Raw genomic sequence first — 9,832 nt, forward strand, 5'->3', positions numbered from 1 at the left:
CGCGAGGTTGCCATGGTGCCGAAGAGGTCGAATACTGGCTGGAGTTGCCATAACCACCAGTTTGTTGAAGCTGCGTGCAACGTCTTGCACTGTGGCCGTAGATACCGCAGAGCTGGCACTTGCCTTGATAGCCACGAGCAGTCTGATCTGGACGTGATGGATATTGTGGCTGCTGTGGTTGCCACGAGTTACTGTTGTTGCGATTGTTGGAGCGGCCACGGTAGTTGCTCGAGTTGTTGTTCTGGTTATTGTTGCTGGAAGGTCGAGGCTGAGCAACGTTTGCAGAGACCGGGATGATAGAGTTGGGTGAGGCGTCCTGAAGTTTAACTTCCTGGTTCAGCAACTTTTCATGAACTTCAGTAATCGACAGAGGTACATCGCGGCCCTGTATCTGATCAGCGACTTGTTTGTACTCGTCGGGAAGTCCTTCCACGATAAATTCAAGCTGATCTTCCAGATCAAATGGTTTCCCGAGGAGCGCAAGCTGGTCAAACCGGGTTGTAAAACCTTGCAGATACTCATCAATGGATTTCGTGCCTTTCTTCCATTGCTTTATCTGTTGTCGGAGCTGTTGGATGTGTCCCCGAGTCGGCTTTGCATACGTAGCAGAGAGTTTCTCCCAGATCTCTGCAGCCGTTGATGTAGTGGCCAGGATAGGTTGAATGTTGACAGAGATCGCACCCAATAGGGCACTGTATATGAGTTGATCTTGTCGTTGGTGTGCGTTGTACGCGGGGTTGGGAGAGGTGACTTCAGCATTCGTGATCGTCGCAGGTGGGATCACCGTAGCACCTGTGATGTATCCATAGAGGCCATAGCCGTTAAGCAAGGCTTGGACCTGACGGCTCCACATGAGGAAGTTGGAGGCCGTGAGCTTCGAAACATTGGACATGTTAACGTTCAAGAGATTGGTTGAGTTGAGAGGGACAATAGTCTCATGGTTAGCCGTGTTTGCCATGATGAGGGTAGAGAAATTAGTGAAAACGAGGATGAAGAGGGGAGGGAGGCAAGAAAAAAAGGCTAGGGTTTATTAGGTTTTTTTTTGTTTTTAGAATCAGAAGCTCTGATACCATATGGAATGGAAAGCTTAATCTTATTAGATGGAATGATTACAATATATATACGACATGAGCTAGGGATTCCAGACATCACTATTGACTAATATGACCTTTCCATATATACATTCTACAACAATAAGATGCTTATCCAGAACCAGGGCCGGCTTAAATAGGGGGGCGAGCGGTGCGACCGCCCTGGGTCCAATATGTTGTCTCCCTATTTCTTAATAGATAAGGGCTCAATTTGTTTAAAAAAATACATGTATTTTTATATTAATAATAAAAAAAGGGGCTCAAATTTTTTTGATATGAAAGTATTTTTTTTATTTCCATAGATTTATTTTTAAAAATACTTCTGGTATTTAAAAAAAACATATATTTATCAGATTTTTTAAAGAAAAATAATAGTTTGGAAAATTAATTATTTTTTGCCCCAAGGTCGATGACACCATTGAGCTGACCCTGTCCACAACTACCGGGAACCGAAAGTAACAAATAAAATCTTGTAAAAAACCTCAAACTGTTTAAACTGAAAGTATATGATGATATTAGTATTCTCACTTCAGCACGGAATACATTCAAGGCAAACATGTTGAAACAACTGATCACAGCTTGCTGAACATTCAATCCAAGATTATCCAAGGCTTTCATGGTAGCGAGTAAAAGACCAGGTCTACGACCACAGAACATATGTATGTTTACTGCTCTTCCTTTCCTTAATCTAACCTCAACCCGTGGATATAAACAAAAGGGTAAATGTCTCAACCATGAAAAAAAGAAAAAGAAAAAAAAAAGTCTAAGCCTTACTCTTGCTTGTTAGCCATTGGGGTTGTAGGTGTTAACGGATGGAAGCTTGATGAAGTTGGAGGCAAAGATCCAGGTGGAGTTGGAGTTGACTCAAGTTCGTTGTGAAGATCACTGATCCTTTGTAGAAGCTCTTCAGATAATCAATTGTATCTCCAATTATTGATGCTCTATCCATCTGCAAATCCATCAAACCAAACCAAAGCTTATCAGAAACAACACAACAAAGAAAAAAAGTAAAGACCTTAAGGAGATAAAGAGAAACATGATTGTTTACTTTGCTAATCTTTGGGGACAATTGATCTAATCATATAAAGCCTATCATTAAGCTTCTTCCTTCTTTGCAGGCATCTGGAATAGAGTAATCTGGAACAGAGTAGATTGTGCACCAGAGGATGCTAACACCTCTAAAGGCTTCAGAACTTTCGCAAGACTGGTGAAGCCTTGTGACTCCGAAGGAGTGAATCCACCTCCTCCTCCGTATAACATCGTTGAGTTGTTGTTTACCGGAGAAGATAAGAAGACAGGGACATAGCTCAGATCCCTGTTCCTCAACTGTGTCAACGAACTAAAACCTTTGCCGAGGAAACAAGAATCAGAACCAAAGTCAAAGGCATTGTCGAAAGGGTTTGTGTCGGAATTAGGAACGTTGAAGAGACAAGACTTGTTGTTCGCTGTCAAGAACTAAGGCTGAGATGTGTTGATGCTAAAAGACGAGACGGAGAAGACGAGAAGACAAGAGAAAATAGAAAAGAAAAAAATATATAATCAGTGGTTTGCTGACATGTGTTTCTAAAACCCACTTAAAAATCGGACACCAAAATCTTAACCTAAGGATCGGTAATACATACTCCCTCCGTTTCAAAATAGATGATGTTTTGGAAAGTTTTTGATGTTTCAAAATAGATGATGTTTTATATTTATCTTAGTTTTATTGAAAAGTGTGTGACCAATGATGTTTTATATTTATCTTTAAAGATTTGCTGAATTAATTTTGGTTTATGTTTTTAATGTTACTTTTTAGGAAAGAATGTATACCTTAATTCTTGTGCATACACCTAAAACATCAATTATTTTGAAACAGAGTAAATATTATATTTAGTTTTCATTTAATTAAATGAATTATTTTTTTAAAAAACACAGTTAAGAAACAGGGATAATCGTGGGCTTGTTGCTAAAAAAAAGGGGGTTTTACTTAAAGACTTGTTACATCAACTTGCAAAAGTAAAATAATAAGAGAGACGTTGCATCAACAGAGCTATGAGGTTTTAGGTGTAAGGCTATCAAAGGGAACCTGGAAAAGTCACCAAGTAAGCGTATAGTAAAAAACTAAAGGTTAAAAAGAAGTGAAGACAACGAGTATCACCAGATATAGTACTTACAAAAGAAATATACATATAATATATTTAAACATGTAATTTCAAAATAAACACGACCTGGTACTATTAAGTTAAATAGCAACAAGTATATAAAAAGTAGGCAATTTATTATTCTTTTATGTAAACATCATTTAGTTAGTACTGTGCCATTTGATTATTTAATAAAGTTACCTTTAAATGGTATAACTATGTTCAAAAACATTCTTTAAATGGTATAATTGCTTAGATCTATCTGAAATGATAGTATAATATAAATAAATTGAAGTTATACACTAGTCAGTATGATACATTCATACATTACAGAAAAAACGAGTTCATGTGATGATAGAATGCTATCTCACCTGCTACCTTCCACACCTACTCTTCTACTGTTTGAGCTTGACCATCAAGAAAACAATAATTTGTTTTTTGTTTTTCCGGAAAGAAGACTATCCGAAACTTTGAGGTAAGATCCTCTCTTGAACCAGAGCATCATTATCCAAAGGTCTCTTAATTAATTTTTAATACTATTTAAATAGTAAATTTGGTTAAGAAATTTAGTTAAAAACTTTCAATTTTTATGTGCTCTATTGCAAGTCTATTATCCAAGTGATTCTTAAAAAAAAATTATGATAAAACAACACATCAACGACAATAAACTTTGGTATATCTTCACAATGCTAGTTTGAGAATAAGTGTCAGCTTATATAACTTCTTTATACCATTCACATTAAGATCACTAGACTTTGATGATGAAAATGGAAAATGCTTTTACAAAGTTTTAAGATCATTACCCACATAACTATACTTTGCCGGCTTGCCGTATCAACAGCTCGACGACCAGTTATAATCTCCAAAAGCAACACTCCAAACGCAAACACATCCGTCTTCTCATCAACAATCTCATGCATAAAGTACTCTGGAGCTAGATACCTTGTAAGAAAAACAAAAGGAACCAAACCTGGTTTAAGATTTAAACATCAAGAAGATATTGTATTTAAGCAGAATGCTCGTAAATACAATAGTCCCAAGTGTACAAGCTACCTGCATTTAACCATGTGAAATTATATAAATAAGAAAAAACCAATCCAACATAAAAAAAGGCTATCAACGTTTTGATTAATGTCAAGTAATATAACACTGATGAATATGCATGTTAGCTCATGTGTTCAACAACAGAGAGGCATCATCAGGCATGCCTTGCACGGTACAATGTAAGACAACTAAACAAATCCGCTCCTTGCTAACTAACTACCAAGAAGACTAAATCATCTAAAGATTCATAATTTAAAAAAATCTTAAAGTATAATTACCTCGACTCGAGAAAGGCCTTCAAGATCCACAAAAACGCAAGTATAAGTACGCCATTCACTGAGAAACCCACCTACATTGAACAAAACAGCACAATACTCGAAGAACGATCATCAGTTTACATTCGAAAGGTCGAGACTTTACCAGCTTGGTGGAGATGGAAACAGGCAAGATTGATCGGACGGCTCTCCTCGCTCTCTTGGAGACTTTTCTAAAGACATTCTCCACGAACCTAAGTAAAAGATCCAAGCTTCTATCTTCTTCCTCCTCCTCTTCGTGCTCGTCTTCGTAATCCTCGTCATCGAACCCGTACTCCGGTTCCAGCCTGTCCGGGCACAGTCGACGAACTCATCCCTCCTCTGTTTCAAAACCCATAAACAGTTTCAGATAGTGTATACATATACAAAGTAGACGAAGACAAGAATCGAATCACAATTTCTCAGTTTTGGCGGGAAAACGCAATTTTACGGTTTTGGCGGGAAAACACAATTTCTCAGTTTTAGCGGAAAAACGAAATTTTTCGGTTTTGGCGGAAAAACGCAATTTCTCGGTTTTGACAGAAAAAACACAATTTCTCGGTTTTGGTGGAAAAACGTAACTTCTCGAATTTTGGCCGGAAAACACAATTTCTCGGTTTTGGCGGGAAAATGCAATTTCTCGGTTTTGGCGGAAAAATGCAATTTCTCGGTTTCGGCGGAAAAATGAAATTTCTCAGTTTTGGCGGGAAACACAATTTCTTGGCATTTGGCGGAAAAACGCAATTTCTAGGTTTTGGCGGGAAACGTAATTTCTCGGTTTTGGCAAAAAAATAAAATTTCTCGGTTTTAGCGGGAAAATGCAATTTCTCGGTTTTGGCGGGGAACGCAATTTCTCGGTTTTGGCGGAAACACACACAATTTTTTTGTTCTGGCGGGAAAGCGCAATTTTACGGTTTTGACGGAAAACACACAATTTCTCGGTTTTAGCGGGAAAATGAAATTTTTCGGTTTTGGCGGAAAAATGAAATTTCTCAGTTTTGGTGGAAAACGCAATTTCTTGGATTTTGGAGGGAAAACGCAATTTTTCGATTTTGGCGGAAAAAATGAAATTTTTCGATTTTGACGAAAAAATGAAATTTCTTTGTTTTGACAGAAAACATAGTTTTATAGTTTTGACAAAAAAAATACTTTTATAATTTTGGAAAGTAAACATAATTTCAAAATTTTAGCAATAAAATATAAACTAATAATTAAAAAATAATTATAAATATTATTGGGTGTTCATGTGCATGCCTATTTATACATGACCTCTATTGGTCTTGGACATTTACATGTATCCCTATTAATATCCAAAACTGAAATGGTGCCTCTACACGGACCATTTGACAGCTTTAAATACTGTTAACCTCCTCTCCCCCATTCTGCATTTGTTATTTATATTTTGGCCTTTTACGTCAAATATTTTATTATTGCCTTGTGCATTTGCTTTTCCAGACATTAAATAGTCCCATGCTCTTTAAAATCAATTGAAGTTGCGTAATAATTATGATAGAGAAAATAATAACAAAAAACTCTTATGGTGGGCTGATTTTCTGTGAAAATTAACAAATCGGGTTGGCTGAAAACTATCTTCTAACTGAACATCTATAACATCCGACTAATTTTAGTTGGGTAAAAAAATCGTCTTAATATTTTTTTTTTGTTTTTATGATATCAATAGAGTAGTAAACAGTATAACTTCTTATGAAAAAAATAAAAAATAATTTCTTATGGAATACGTTAATTAGCGTAATAGACACTATATACTAAGGTAAGTTTCTTATAAATTACCGTAGCATATAAAGCCAAAGATGATCCAAAGCAACATAGCATATAAAGCCAAAGATGATCCAAAGCAACATAGCATATAAAGCCAAAGATGATCCAAAGCAACATAGCATATAAAGCCAAAGATGATCCAAAGCAACATAGCATATAAAGCCAAAGATGATCAAATCATAAGGAACAAAAATATGAAGAAAACTCTGAAAAGTTGGGAAAATAAGTATCAAAAACGGTAGGTATTGCGTTCCTTGTTAGTGAAAACGATAAACTGGGCGGTGTGTAAACTGTGATAGCAAGTATTTTTTAACGTTAATACAAATTGAGGGGTTTTGTTGTGAATAATAAGAAAATTAAATAGTTGATCGAAGATAGGGGCTAAGAATTAAGAATAAGCAGATTTTGATCCGCGCGGACGCGCCGATGTATTTTTTTAAAAATATGATGCTATTTGTTTTCTATGTGACTATTTAGGGTTGGACAAAAAACTCGAATTCGAAGAATCGAACCGATCCCAATCCGAACCGAAATTGATTAAATATCCGAATTATTCATAATTTTGGTATTTGAAGAACTGAAACCTAATCTGATCCGAACCGAAGTATTTTGGGTATCCAAAATAGATTTATACACTTATATATATTAATTATTTTTAGATTTAATATATATATAAACATTCATCATTTATATGATACTTTAAAGTTCGTTTAAATACTTGAAAATATATACAAATAATCAAACGTAAATATCTAAAATAGTTAAAATATACTTAAAACTCCAAAAATACTTAAATAATTATTAATTCTATATCCAAATATTTAAACCAAACCAATTTAAATTAGTTATCCAAATCCGAACCGAATCTTCAAAGATCTGAACCGAACACGAAATCCCAAACAGACCCGAAAACGAATCCGAACCCCCACCTCTAATCACTATTATATATCCTATATGTGTCATCATAGGTTACAAAATATGTGTTATCATATAATTAATCGTATTTTACACGTACCATCAAATAAGTTTTTTTATAATTAATAATATTATACGTACAATCATATAAATAATCACATATATTATATTTTTAAATTTCAACGTGAAATATAAAAACCATAATTTAAGTTGGTGTTTGAAATTAGACTTTGTATTGTATTTTTCTTATATATATTGAAAACATTTTTTAATGGTTATTGGAAAATATGTCAGTAAAAATCAAATTTTGAATATATGTATATTTTTGAATGAATTTTTGATATAAATCAATTTTAAATTATTATTTTGATTTGAATATGTATATCAACTAACATAAACTCATTATTTTTTAATATAATGTAATGGACTTCCAATTTTTTAATAACATAAGCACATTACTTTTTTCCTAACTTAGTGCTATCCATGTTTCCAAACAACGCTATTTTTTTAATGCTATATATGTTGCCAAACAACAACTTAAAGTAATTCTACTTTAATAAGATAGATTCTATCATAACACTAACTTTGTTTTTTTTTGTGTTAATTTTTTTTTTTCATCTCTAACCATCATACTAAATACTATTAAAAATAATATTATGTATTAATAACGTTTAGTTTTAATAATTTAATACAGTAATTATTTATAATTGACTAAATATAACTATTATATTTTCTTGTCAACGCCCAACGCCCGTAATAGTAGATCAAGTAATGGTCGAATCTGAGTAGTTCCGAATACACGTTCGATTCGGCCGGATCTGCTCAACATGCAAAAACAAAAATCACTGTTTATTTCATTTTTGGTTGTGTGCAAGTTCTTGATTATTGGGATATAAGAAATGCCTAAACTTGAAAAATCATCTCATTAATTCATCACATTTAAGATTTTCTATCGATAAATTAGAATTTAATAATTATATGCTTTCACTGTTTATTTAAATCTTTTTGTTGTTTATTATTTATATATTAATTTATTATTTTATATAAACTATTAGTTGAATTAAAATCTTATACATTTAAAAATGAAATAAATTAATTTTGTTACAATTTGATGTAATTGATAATATTCATTTAGTTATATATCAATATAAGTATATATAGAATAATACTTTAATGTTTATTAATGTGAAAATAAATATGAAAAATACAAAACAATGTGGTATGTTCATTTTAAATATAAATTAAAACTTTGATAATACTAATTTATCTATAATGAAATAAATAATATAAATTTTATTTTTTTATAAATTTTCAAATTTATTGCTCTATCAATATGAACAAAATTACATATACAAAAAAATCATGACGGCAGAAAGAATAGATTTAAGTGTGAAAGTAGAAAGTCATGAAAAAGCGGATACCAATCCTTATATCCTATAAGCTCAAACCACCTTTGGAGCAATCCTGCATTATGGTGTTGATGACTGTATCCGAGAGACACAATCACGTTCCACATTGTCTTATGAGTCTTATCTATAATTTTTTGAAGTTGAGTCGTAGATATCCAACTCATCTCAGACCTTCTTGCATATATTTTTCTCCAAATTAAACATGATAAATGGTCATTTGAAAAACCATCCTAATCAGTATAGAGTCAAGCCGTTGAAGTATGTTCACTACATGAAAACATAACCTTAACGAGGGCGGTTTTCCTCGTTATTTCGTCGTAAAAGAGGCTTTACGACGAAATAGCGAGGAAGCGCGTTTGCTCGTTACTCGTCCGTCGTAACATATATTTCCTCGCTAATTCGTCGTAACTTAGCGAGGAATATATTTCGTCGTAAAGACGAAGTACGGCGATTCGTCGTAAAGACCACGTCAATATTCCACGCAAGGACGTCGCTACAATTCCTCGTAAATACCTCGAAATGAGTTCCTCGTAACCTACACGTAAATACCTTGAAAGACTTTCCTCGCAAAATACACGTAATAACCACGAAACGATTTCCTCGTAAAATACTCGTAAACTTTTCCTCGTAAAATACTCGTAAACTTTTCCTCGTTATTTCCTCGCAAATGTTTCCTCGTAAAATAGTCGTTAACTGTTTCTCGTCATTTCCTCGTAAGGTTTCCACGTAAAGAGGTCGTACATTAGCTACGAATTTACTTCGTTTTTATTATTTTTACAGAATTTAAAAATATAATTAAAAAATAATTAAAATTATTTAATTTAATAATAAATTAAAATTTAAAATAAAAATAAATCAATATGAAAATATTTTATATATAAATAAGTTTTGAATTTATATAATACAACAACCAAAAAAAAAAACTAAGGGTCGTTCATCGCCCGGTAGAATTCATCACTCTTCCTCGTAATATTCGTCTCGTTATGTACGTCGTCGGATGACTCGCCTTGAATGGGATGTTGTTGTCGCATGTTCCTCAACATGGACTCCCATTCCGGATTTGTGGCCGCAATAACGTCCAAGAAGCCCTCGACTCCACCAATACGAGATTTTGTCGCGGTCAATTCGTTACGCAGCTGAGCGGACTCTCTACGCAGCTCAGTGACTTCATCATCCCGTCG

The 9,832-nt window shown here is 33.8% G+C and overlaps 1 long non-coding RNA gene and 1 pseudogene across 2 annotated transcripts; both read right to left on the reverse strand.

The window, feature by feature from the left end:
* Positions 1–1,475: 1,475 nt before the first annotated feature.
* LOC106323456 lies at positions 1,476–2,351 on the reverse strand (annotated as a pseudogene).
* Positions 2,352–3,870: 1,519 nt separating this feature from the next.
* On the reverse strand, positions 3,871–4,963 carry LOC106324992. 2 transcript variants are annotated; one of them, XR_001266777.1, is made up of 3 exons: positions 4,676–4,963; positions 4,534–4,604; positions 3,871–4,153 (listed from the first exon to the last, which is right to left on the reverse strand). It is a non-coding gene; the product is annotated as an uncharacterized LOC106324992 (long non-coding RNA). The 2 variants fall into 2 exon arrangements; XR_001266776.1 differs by having other exon boundaries at positions 4,534–4,963.
* Positions 4,964–9,832: the final 4,869 nt, after the last annotated feature.

This window comes from Brassica oleracea, chromosome C2 (assembly GCF_000695525.1).
Source record: "Brassica oleracea var. oleracea cultivar TO1000 chromosome C2, BOL, whole genome shotgun sequence".
NCBI classification, from domain to species: domain Eukaryota; kingdom Viridiplantae; phylum Streptophyta; class Magnoliopsida; order Brassicales; family Brassicaceae; genus Brassica; species Brassica oleracea.